The sequence below is a fragment of the Belonocnema kinseyi genome, chromosome 3 (genome assembly GCF_010883055.1).
Source record: "Belonocnema kinseyi isolate 2016_QV_RU_SX_M_011 chromosome 3, B_treatae_v1, whole genome shotgun sequence".
Classification (NCBI taxonomy): domain Eukaryota; kingdom Metazoa; phylum Arthropoda; class Insecta; order Hymenoptera; family Cynipidae; genus Belonocnema; species Belonocnema kinseyi.
The window spans coordinates 134,673,349-134,686,756 of NC_046659.1; the positions used below are offsets into that span (position 1 = coordinate 134,673,349).

Sequence of the window (13,408 nt, forward strand, 5' to 3'; positions counted from 1 at the left end):
TTTCTTCGAGAATTGGCGTATAAAATCACGTTTTTTTTATGAATTTTTGAACTTGCTTTTAACCACTTACTTGCAATGAGGTTATAATGAGGTTACAATGAGGTGATAATGAAGAACTTTCTTTTTATGCAGTTCAGGGTTAGTTAGTTGTAGTTTTATTAAACATTTCCAATGTCTGGCCAGCTTTTTTCAACTTTATATTTAAAGAAAGGCAATAATGATTGAAAGTAATCAATGTGATTTCTTAAATCATTAATCATTCCTTATATATATATTTTTTTTTTACTCAGATTAATGCCACATAATTGTGGTTATTTCTAGAATTGATAGAATAAATACAATTTGTGCTTTATTTTGCAATATTCGAATAAGCAATCCCAGGCAGAGTAACATACAAAAAGTATTATATTTGATATGAAAATGTTGTGTATAATGTAGCAAAGTTGACATTTTGAACAAAATCGATTGCGAAGCAGGAGATACGTGATGAGAATGTGCTCGTCAAGGCCGAAAGAGCTTCGACAAAAGAGTGTTCACAATCACATTACTACAGTTGTTGATCCGCCGACTTTTGATTTTAAAAGGTTTGTGCACACATTCGAGATAATTGCAAAGACCGAGCACAGGTGCGCTTAAACTCTCGAGCTAACCTTTTTTGAAAAAAGAGAATTCACAATCCCAACATTACAGTGGTGGATGTTTTGAGTCTTGATTTCTTAAGATTTGTGCAAGAATATGCAAAAATATAAATACCGAGTTCGTAGCGCGAGTTAATTACATGATCAAGCGCGAAGTGCGAGAGAGCGGCATTATTGAGCGCAAAGCGCGAGAACCAACGATGAGCGCACGATGATCGCACGATGAGACTGTGCCTGCGCGGCGGGCAGATTTCTTTTTTTAAAAAAATCCAAATTTGAATCGTGCCTAAATTTGCATCGAAAATCAAAATAAACCATTGCTCTGATATGTTGATATAGCAGACAGAAATATTGCAGCTTACAACCGCTTTATATGAAAATATTTTACGATTCGACGGTGGACACCTACTGGACTTTCATTGATTTCTTCTGGGCTCAATAATGTAATCTGGCCACTTTCGATGTTTATTTTTGCCCGTTTATCACGACCCTTGTAAAGTCCAGCAAGAGTATTAGTAGTATCTAATATCGCAAAAACTTCACCATCGGATGTTGATATAACAATTTGTTCTTGGGTTGGCATAGCAGCATAGCTCTTAATTCCTATTTTCAATTGAAGTGGTATATCAGCAGGAAAAGTATATCTTCGAAATTCGAATATCCTGTTGGGGTTTTTGCGGGAAATCAGCCTAATAAATGGAAGATGTTCAAGTCCATATCCATATTGGTTGGAAGAAGGAAGCCTGGCAGGTGGAGTTATTAACCTTGTACAAGAAGGCCCTGGAATAGAAGACTTGTTGGCAGAATTAGGTCTAGCAGGACGAGAAACGTTTGAATAAAACCCGATAGGATGAAAGCCGACGGGATGAAACTCGGCAGGCGGAAACTCATCAAAATTCAACTCGTCATCAAAAGTCCCGCCAGGGTGAAACTCGGTAGCAGGAAAATCGACAGGAGAATGCCTGGAAAAAGAAGAGCTGGCAGGAGGAGACCTGGACCTGATCTTTTCAGGATAATTATGTCTGTCAGAAGAATAAGAAGTTTTGTTGTGAAGATCACCAGAAATAGGATCACCATCAGGTAAACAATCGAACTGTAAACTTAACTCTGTAACAAGAAACCAAGGAATAAATTTTTTATTGGATGCATTTAAACTTAACATCTTGACGTCGATTTTTTAAAATGTGCATGTATTGATAATCAGAATAACATAGGATTTTTAGGATTCGAAACTGCGAATTACAGTCACCTACAAAAATTAAAATGTTACAAAAAAAGAATTTTCCTAATATCACAAATAATTATTATATTATTAATGAATTATCGACTTTCGATATGCAGATAAAAATAAATGTTTAAAAATAATTGTAGAGATGATAACCAAGACTAAATTATCTACGGATCTATTTACAATTCATAATTATGATCGCCTAACGAAACCCGTTTTCTCAAGATTAATCAAACAATCTGAATAAATAATTTTTGATAAAGACGTAAGCTATTATGTTTGTTTTTAGAATAGCAATACAATTTTTATCTCATGAATTACATATGCGTGGAGCTTGTCCTCATCAGATATTTGTACTTTATAAATTACTACTGGAAAAAAATTGGGTCACCTCAATCAAACATATTTTTGAATAATAAAGCAATTTGTTCGAATCGTGCTTCAAAATAAATCAGAAAATATACCAACAATTTTTTAAACCATTAAAAAATGTGGAAATATTTCTGAAGGAGTCTGGAAAAATTGACAAACATTGGTAGCTTTAACCAGCCAGGCTTAAGAACAGTCCCATAAAAAAGTAAAAAAATTTCCATGAGCTTAAAATCAAATTTAAAATCCTATTTAACGCATAATAACAAAATTAATGTGCATAATTCCTGAAAATGAAACCAAGAATCTATTAACCGCAGGAAAAACAACATAAAATGTTGCTATTGAAATTTAATGAAACAAAATAAAGGAAAAAACTATTTTGTCCTGAAAAATAAAATAAAATAATTTTCCTCTTTGGGCAAAAACAAAAAAGAGAAAAGAAAAATGAGAAGGCAGTCAATTAAATTCCCTTCCTTCTCTTTGTTCTATGTTGTTTAATTTTTACACATGTTTCCTTGTTGTGATTTTATTATAATAAAAATTAAAAAGACCAAAGAAAAAAAAGAGAAGAAAGGAGATTTGATTGGTTGCCTTCTCATTTCTGTTTTGTTTTTTCATTTGTGTCCAAAGAGTAAAACTATTTTCTTTTTCTTTCCTGAAAAAAACTTTTTTATTTATTCATTCAGATTTTTTCAAATTTCAATAAGAACACTTTATGGTGGTTATCTAAATTTGGTCGTATTGAACAGACTTTAAGAGCACCTTAAATATTCAAGTAATAATTTCAGTCTTGTAAATTGCTGTCGAAATTAATTTCAAAAAATAATAAGTTTTTGAGAATTGAGCTTGAATAACTGAATAATTGAATAATTGAATTTCAAGAAGTAGCAATGCCAAATGGTTGGAAAGAGTATCACTACATTGAAACCATAACTAATTTTTCAATAATATTTGTCACTATTTTTGAAGATTATTTTGTGAAAATATTTTACTTTAATTCCATGTTTGGCTCCTTAAAGAATAAAATAGAATTATTAAATAAAATTAATAATAAATTGATCAAATTAAATTGATTAATAATAAAATTGAATTAATTAATAAATGCTGCGCAATTTAGAAAATTCACATGAATTTCAATATATTTCAACTGATTTCAAGCGATTTTAAAAGACATTCTGGATTTTTAAACCATCCAAGGGATTTCAGAGTATTCGAAGTAATTTTAGAGAATATCAAAGCGTTCCATAATATTTGAAAGGTGTTTCTACGATAAACGAATTACGTCCGACCAATTCAAATTTGGAAAAACCCTAAAAATATTTTTAAAAGTATAGATATATTATTATATTCACCAGAAAAAATAAGGATAATCGCCAATGCGAGGAATAAATAAGAAAGGATGTTCATTTTTTTTTGACTAAGTGAAACTGACTACCAGATTTATTAAGAATTTCGTTAGGCGTGTAATGAATATTCTGGTATATCTTAACAGTATACAATGTATGTTTTATTTTTTATCTCATAAATTATCTTTGCCTTAAGTTTCTTTTTCTGCGATATTTGTATTTTATAAATCAGTTTTTATAATTTTTTAAAGATTGTCTGTATATTTACTATAGTATCTGTACTGAGCTTTGTTCGAAAACATTTTTTAAAAGAATGTTTGCCTCGTAGAAGATTTAGTTTTTGTTTCCTACAAGAACTCCCTACTTTCTTTTACCCATGTTGTTTTTTTCACAATTAGCCATAGCATAACGAATAAAATATCACTTTTCAAAAATCGACACGATATGTCTGTTTGCTAGGGTCCCAAAAAACCCCCATAAATGAAAAAATGGGCTTTGCGAGAGTTGGCGCTAATTATGATTTCTTTTGCGGTTTTTTAATGCAAATTATTTCTGACTCATAAAAACCATTTGATGCTAATAATTAAATATTCACATAAATTGTTTAAGCAATTTGTTATTGTTTTTAGTATTTTTCTCATAGAATTGAGTTATAAAGACGCGTTTTTCTTTTAAAATTTTCCACTTGTTCTGCAATTTTTAATTAGAAGGAAGTGGTAGTTCATTAATGCTAACAATATTGATTGTTTAAACAATTGATTATTATTATTTATAATATTCTTCGGGAAAAATGCTACAAAATTGCATCTAAAAAAATCCACTTTGAAATTTTAGGCTTTTTGTACATTTCTTAATAGAAGTGAAGTAATAATGAATTCAAGTTGGCAAAAATAATTGTTTAAACAATTTAGTAGCATTATTGATAATATTCGCGTTGCTTGATTGGTAGAATGTTGCGGTTTTTTTTTCTTGAATTTTCAACTGTTTGTCTATTTTTCATCAGGCATGATTTAATAATTAATTCGATTAGGCAAAAATACTTGTATAAACAAATTATTTTTATTTTATTTTCCTAATCTATGGCCATGTTTAATAGTTGCAATTTTTTCGGCAATTATTACCTTTCTTTCCTTTTTAATTTAGTGACATAATAATTGATAAAAGTTAAGAAGAAAGATGTTTAAAAAATTTAATATCGTTTATAACTATCTTTTCTTATATAAGTGCTAAAAACTTGTGGTTGTTAACTTTCATTTAGCATTACCTCACTGAGTGAAAGAAGGACAGAAATGCAATAATTGCCGAAAAACTGCAACTATCAGGTATTTATATAAATGAAGATGGCCATAAAAAATAATAATTTGTTAAAAAAATTATTTTGCTGGATTTAATCATTATTCATCTACGCCTAATGAAAAATAGAAAAACAGTTGAAAATTTCAGAAAAAACCTTAACGTTCTTTTAACTAAGCATTAAGAAACGAGAATATTATTAGCAATGATGATAAATTGTTTAAACAATTGTTTTTGTTAACTAGAATATCAATTTTTGAAAACAAAAAAAATAGATTTTTTTGTGTGGATTCGAACAAGTTTCTTCGTTATCCCTATAATTTTTTTTTTTATTCTGGATCAACCTATTGTATACTCTTTTGTCTAACGCTTGATTTTTTTTTAATTCTTCGGGCAGTGAAATAAAGGTGACTTGATCAGTGAAGATTCGCGTGAGGTGGATTTAAATTTTGTGTGGATTTCGCTTAATTGTATAATTCGAGCATTTCGTCAGTATATACTTAATCGTGAGATGTACATTGCAGGTACCACATTTTTCTAAATGACTTTTGTAATCAGGTAGGAATGTGTCAACTTTCTATGGCCAATTCCTTATTCGAGCGAGTGTAACCGGATCCTTTTGTTCTTCTAAAAATATGTGATTTTTTTTATGTGTCCTTTTTGATCAGATGCAGGTTGGTGGTTATACTGTTCTTCCATTGTTTATTTCATAAGGTTTTGATAGCATTACAAATCCTTATTTTATGATATTTGTAGTAAAACAGACACTAGAAATTTAGGCTGTGAAAGTAAACAGGCAGATATAGCTAGAGAATCAGCATTGTCATTCCCTTCAATAACCATGTGAGATGAAATCCAAACAAGATTAGTTTTATTTTCTGAGTTTTTTAGGTCGTGGAAAGTCTTAAAATTTTTGGGTGATGTAATCAAAGTTACTTGTGGAACTATTACTTGTACACTAGCAGCCAAGAAATCCCTGAGAATAAAAAACGGGAATCATTACTTCTGTCTGTAAATTGCATGGCATGTAGAAGAGCAAAACTCTCACATCTGAATATACCATTAAACTCAGGTAGTTTATGTTAGAATTTTTCATCTGATGTGACAACTGATCAACCATATCCGAAGATGGATTTAGATCCAACAGTCTATATTTTACTTTAATTTGGAAAGGTGTTGAGGATCTCAGTTAAAATCGTTCTTGTACTTTTCCATATCAGTTTTTTTAGGAAATTCAAGAAGATCAGTACTGATGGTTGGTACTGAAAATTCCTAATAGCGAGCATTATGGAATCTTCTTCAAGCAATATTTGAAAGTTAAAAATTAATTTTTCGGAGGTATGTGTTCATTGAGATTTACAGAGGTGTTGGAGATCTGAGATGTTATTTATAGACGTCCTTATTTTTTCCCCACAAAAGATTTTTCTGCCCAGGTTTTGAGGGAGTTAGTGCTATCGCAGTAAAATAGTTTAGACTCAGGTGTATTCTTCTGTACTCTAATGGCAATCCACCAGCTTCGAAAATAGTTCTATTGACTTGTTTTTAAAAAGTATCTTATGACCATTCTTATTCCAGCATTATGAATTGGAAAAGTCATGCCTGAAGCGTTTATGTTGAGCTAATTAAAGATTACAGAACTAGAACATAGTTTGAATCTAACAGCGGCTTCTTAGGTACGGTCCAATAGTTTATGATCAGCTGCCCAGTTTTTTTAACGAGCGTTTTATTACTGTTAATGCTTCTGTGACAATCTGAATTTAAGTGTTTAAGATAGGGGATCCAGTTAAGCCTGATGTCAATTTAGCCCTAGTTTTTTGTCGTTTCTTCTACTTCCAGCTCATCGTTTTCCAAATATAATGTGGAAGCCTGATGATTGCAATTTTTTCTAGAAAATAAGGGACATTAGGTTTTGTTTTTAAAACATTTGGAACCAGTTTTTCACAGCTCCGGATTGATTCTCGCTTAATACGGAGATCTTTACTACTCGAGAAGTATGTGAGATCGTCAGCTAAAGCACTTTTTTAATTGGTCGACGTCTAATGAAACTGTTAGAATATGTTGACCATTGACAATTGAATCACGTATACCTGTGTCAAAATTTATTAAAAAGTAAAGAATAGAGCAGTGGTGCCTAAAAGCACTCTGGTGTCTAGGTAAATCAGTAGTATCAGTGATAGTAGCTACTAATTCAGTATCGATGTTGTCAATGTCGTCTTTATTTTAAGGTAAAGGAATTCTAAAGTAGAGCTTTTTTAATTTCCATCTGGTAGTATAATTTTTTTAAATAAGATTAGGGTTTTGTATTTCCCATTTAACTTGGAATTGATCATTTCAAAAGGTCCTCCAAAGCCTCCCAAGTTAATCCGTAAGCATTACTTGTACCACACAAGGAAACATCTATTGAACAAAAGAAGGCATTAAAAAAATGAAATGATTAGGTCGACCATTGTTTATAATAATTTCCAAAGTTGGTTGAGAGTATTGAAATCATCTACTGGAATTTAATTCATGAGCCTCATAAGATTAAGTCTTCTTTTTCTAAAATCACATGGACCAGACTAGGGTAGATGATCAGTAATGTCACATCATTTAACTTTATCAGTTTGTAACAATAAGATAATTTTTTAAATAATCATAACTTATATATTACTTTGTTTATTCTTTCCCTTATTTAATTTGTTCTCAACTAGAAAAAAATATATTACTTATTACTACTTTATATCTTTTTTGACTAGGGATTAGATGTTTAAAATAATTTAATTACATAATATCATATTGCTTATTGCAATTTTCTGTAAGAATGGCTACAGAAGGTAACGGGTTGTTTAGAATTCTTCAAATTGCTTCAACTACTTACTTGCAACGAAGTAGTAAATTATTAAATTTAACTAAACATAATTTCTTAAATAACTTATTGTTATTTATAACTGTCTTCTCACCGATTAATGCCGGCAATTTGCGGTTTTATCTGAAAATTCCAACTTTTAGCGCACGGTTTTCTGGGATCGAGGTAATAATTAATAATAATAAAAGAAAAAAATGTTTTAGCACTTTATTATTGTTCCAATTTTATTTCGATTTTTAGTTTTAAACAAATACTGAATAAAAGTTAAACAGAGGTATTTTTTTAATAGTGTCGTGTATATTTTTTGCTGAATATACTATTTAAAATTTTGTTATAATGTTAAAAAATTGGATTTTAGAGACTGTTTTCAATCTGGGGGAATGTATAAACTATTTTAAAAGATATTCACGATTTTTAAAGGTTTTAAGATACCAAAAAAAATTTTTTATGATTAATGGGAAAATTAAAAAAAAAAGATAAAAACAGATAAGGGAATAACTAAGTGTAGATGAGAGGAGTAAACCAGCTTTAAGTATATTTCGAAATATAAAAAGTCCTGAAGAGATTAAAAACAAATTTCAAGCTTCGAAATATTTCTAAATGTTTATAAATTTCTTCCAATCTTTCACAGATCCCAGATACATTTTAAAATGACTCTAATTTCTCATACCTTCAAAAATACATTGTAATTTGAAATTAATAATATAAACTATCATTGATTTTTTTTCTTCAAATAATAATAGAACATTTTAAAATCACACTATTTCGCTAGAAACTCGTATTTTATTTATATTTATCTGTATTTTACTTTTAATTTTAATATTTTTGGCTAACATGTCAAATATTACATTTGTCGTTCAGGATTAATCTTTTTTGATCGAGAATTAATATTTGCGATGAAATTTTAATTTGAAATATCTGAAATCTTTACAAATTTCTTTTGTTTACTTAATAATCTTAAGAATTTGTATTTATATATATAATCATAAGAACCAAGCGGTTAACTTTTTTAACCTTTTAGTACATGATATTTTTGGAATTTTACAATATGGGTACTCCAAATCGTAGCAATAAAAAATAACAAACTTAAAAAAGGAAAAAAGTGGATCATTGTCTCACCAAAAGGCATAAATTTCCGATTCATGGTTTTTCAGAAACAATTTTGATGAATTTTTGATCAGAAGCAATTTTATGTTTTAGTTTTATATATTTTAAATATTGTAATTGTGGAGTTGAAGATTGCGGCTCATAACCGCTTTACCTGAAAATATTTTAAGATTGGACGTCGGATACCGACTGCACATTCACTGACTTCTTCTGAGGTCATCAATGTAATCTCACCACTTTCCATATTTATTTTTGCCCGTGCATTACTGTATCTATAGAATCCAGCAAGACTATTGGTAGTCTCTAATATTGCAAAAACGTCATGATCGGGTGTTGATACAACAATTTGTTCTTGGGTGGGCACAGGCTCATAGCTGTTAAGTCCTGATCTCAATAAAAGTGGGTTATCAGCAGGAAAGGTGTATCTTTGAAGTTGGAATACCCGGTTTGGATTGTGACGGGAAATAAGCCGAATGTATGGAAGGTTTTCAAGTCTTTGTCCCTTTTTGTTAGAAGAAGGAAGCCTGGTAGGTGGAACTATTGACCGTGTAAAAGAAGGCCCGGAAATGGAAGAATTGTCTGTAGAATTGGGTCTGGCAGGACGAGATACGCCTGACTGATACTCGATGGGATGAAAGCCAATAGGATGAAACTCAGCAGGTGGAAACTCATCAAGATTCAGTTCGTCATCAGAAGTCCCGGCAGGTTGCCACTCGGCAGGAGAATGCTTGTAAGCAAAAGACCTAGCAGAAGGTGACCTTGACCTGTTTCTTTCAGAGGAAACACCGGAAATTGGATCACTTCTAGGAAAAGAATCGAACTGTATACTTAACTCTGCAAGAAGAACATGGACGCATTAGGATTTGGGCTTTTGAATTACAGTCCCCTGCAACCATGAAAATGTTTGAAAAAAGCATTTTTGTGATATGACTTATGGGCTAAGATGTGATAGTTTCAGAAAGGTTATTTTTGCAACATTTATATTTGTATAATGTAGATGGAAGCGAATTTGAAAAAAATCATTTTAGATATGCTATTCAAGAACAAATTATCTCGAGATCTATTCTCAATTCGTAATCATGATAGCCTAATTAAACTCACTCTCTTATTTTGAATCAGGCAAGATAAATAAATCATTTCTGATAAAAACAAGGTAGTTCTAATGTTTTTTTTATGACAGCAGCACAATTTTTATCTCATGAATTACAGATGACTGAAACTTGTCCTAGTGGTGTCTAATTTAAGCCAGGCTTAAATCTTCAAGTGAATTGTTTTAGTCATCTAAATTGCTATCGAAATTAATTAAAATAAATAAAAAGTATTTTCTAATTGATTTTAAACAACTAAATATTCAGATAATTGAATTTTAAGAAATAGCAATACTAAAAAGTTGGAAAAATTATTACTACATTAAAATTTAAATTAAATTTTAATTTTAATGTAGTAATAATTTTTCCAACTTTTTAGTATTGCTATTTCTTAAAATTCAATTATCTGAATATTTAGTTGTTCAAACTCAATTAGAAAATACTTTTTATTTTTTTTTAAATTAATTTCGATTTGTCAAAAAATTGTTACATGGCAGAGAAAAGGGGTAAAAAATAAGCCAATATTTGGTTGTGTATTAATTTATGAGTGGATACTATGATTGAAATAGAATTTCAACAGATTTCTTAGCGTTTTGATGTATTTCAGAACATATCGTAAAGTTAAAAAATTTCTGCGCTATTACCAAGATTTACAGGAATTATTATGTTTACCAGAATAATGAAGAATAATCGCCAATGAGAGGAACAAATCAGAAAAGATATTCATTTTCTTCTTTTTGACTATGTAAAAACTGATTGCTGAATTTATTAAGAAATTAGTCAGGCGTGTAATTATTATTCTGCGGCTTTTTAATAGTATACAATGTATGCTTTATTTTTTATCTCATGAATTATCTGTGCCTTAAGCTCTTAGTTCTGAAATATTTGTATTTTATAAATCAGTTTTTTATACTATTTGTAAATTTCGTTGTCAACTTAAAAAGTATTTTTAGATTCATTTAAATTAGTATTTTTTCAAATTTCTCTGAATTCATAAGATCTGCAACAATTTTTAAAACTTTTAAACATATTTGTAATATTTTAGGTTATTTTAAAAGGTTAAAAATCAATTGTTAAAGGATTCCAGTAATTTAATTAGATGTTGTAGGATTTAAAATATTTTATTGTATTGCACAAGACTTTCAGGCACTTTCAAGAGTTTAAAAATTTCAAGGGACATGAAAATTCTCAACAAACCTTTTATATGAATTTGTAGCGTGATAAACTTTAATAAGTTCTTATTTTATTGGTAATGAACCTAATGTTTACGAATGAAAATCACATTGAAATTTTTTTTCAAATTTATTTTTTTCGACCTCTGCGTAGAGAATGTCACGTATACTCTCTTGGATTGCTTCTAATTTTTTTAAGTATTCCGGGCAGTTGGAAAATTTCATTGGCTTGCAAAAATTAATTTGTTTGCTGAAATTTTTATTTAAAATGTCGGCAATGCGTGAAATCTGTTTCTAGTTTAATGTCAACGAATAAGAGGTCATATTACAGATATCTCTATTTTTATTAAAAATAACTTATTCTTCTTCCTGAAACTGTTTAAAGGTAATTAGATGTATTTATTTTTATAAAAAGCTGCGGTCAGCTTGTTATCAATAATTAAATTACGAAATCGTTGTTTTTTGCACTAAAAATAAAAAAGAATTGTACTGATCTATCTCCATAGCGAGTTCTGAACCCCTTTTTTGTAACCTCTCTCGCTAATGTAAAGAAATTACTGATTCAAGTTCTTTTCAAGGCCATGTAACGTGTATAACAGCTGATCAAGTCAGTCCTAAAATCAATATTTTTTCACCCGTATTAAAAAATAAAAGTTTAAATAACGCGAAACTTTTTGCAAGAAATGTTAATAAATATTGAAGGATCGTTTTTGGCTTTGCATAAAGTTTGGGGAAGAAAAAAGTTTGTTTATGAAAATAATGATTATCGACGGACGCATTTAGGCTTTACAGCAGAAGTTTGACTTCTAACTTTCTCTGTCGGTAATAATGCAATCTATATTATCCACAGACACGTAGAAGTTCGAAGAAGTTGAAAATTGCTTGACGGGTTTTACTACAGCACGGTCATTATTGCTCCGAAATAGTAATTTAAAAAAACCACCTTGTTTAAGGGAATCACCCTGAAGAAAAAGTCCTGCTTGGATGATTGTGTCTAGCAGGACCAAATACGTCAGAATGAAAACCGATATTATTTAATGCCACGCCCCTAGTAATACTCTTAGAACCTCTCCGGGAACCCAGAGAATTTGTGTGCACAATTTAGAGTTGTTTCGTCAAAAGCTTTGGATTTGCATAAGCATCATGCGTTTTAGGCCACTTGATTTAAAATATTAGATGTAGCTAGTAAAAATTAATAAGCACCCCCATACCTTTCTTATTCCTGCCTGATTCGGTAAAATTATTCATTTTTCCTGTAATAATAATGGTGGATTTTTTACTGAAATTCTTCTTTCTTAAAAAGAAAACCGAGGAGAGGCTATCGATGGAATAAATAGAAGGAATGTTAATTTTAAAAGGGAAAGATCTAATAGGCAATAAGAAGGTGGGCATGGGCTGAAGGAACAAAAAAATGAATAATGGAAGAAGGAAGAAAGAGAGGGGACGTGGAAGATAGTGATGGTATAATATAGAACTCCAAAGATACGAGAAATTTTGGAATCAGGAACTCCAAAAATACAACCTGCGCCGCTAATTCTGCACGTCAAATACAAGGCAGCGCGTGCCTTTATCTCAGATAGGGCAGATGCAGGTGGAAGGGGGGATTTCGCTGGCTCCTTTGGATTCGGACGCTCGTATCTGCTACTACTAAGCATACAGGGATACTTTTGTGCAAAAGAAGTGAAAAATTAAAGGAACTGAATGCGAGAAAAAGGGGATTGGTCTAGAACAAATTCCAAAGAAAATAATAGAGATGGAAGGAAATTACTTAATACATTGAAAAATTTGGGGAGCCTAATTTTAAACAGGAATATATAGGAATATGGGAAGTAGAATACACTCATATGAATAAAAAAAGGAACAGCAATAGAATATGTTATCGTTGACGCTGAGTTAAGGAAGCGGCGGGGAAAGGTTTCAGCTTAAAAAAACACTATTTTGGGGAATTATATTAAGTGTATGGATTGAGCCAGTGCATTTAAACTTTTTGTACATTATTAAGTATAATTTTGGTAATATTCTTAAATTTTTTCATTTGAAAATATTTAAAAACAAGCCAGTCATAGATATTGTCCGAGAATGTCCTGGAAAAAAACAATTCGCGGTATTCACTGTATTTCGATTGCAAATTATCGGAAATCAGAAACCATTTAAATTTTGTCAAAGTGTCATTAAATCCTCCTTCCAGCGTTCTCCGATTATTTTTTTTGCATTTAAAAATTGTTGGTGGACATCTAAAGTGTAACCTGCTATTTTCGACGAAAAAGTCTACCATTTTGGAGGTGAAAACACGCTTAATGTGAAAAAAAAATGTTTAAC

General features: G+C 30.4%; 1 protein-coding gene across 1 annotated transcript in view; it reads left to right on the plus strand.

Annotated features, from left to right (window-relative positions):
- Positions 1-13,408, plus strand: part of LOC117169191 (glutamate receptor ionotropic, NMDA 2B) — a 241,455-nt gene that overhangs the window by 66,600 nt on the left and 161,447 nt on the right. The window lies entirely within an intron of this gene.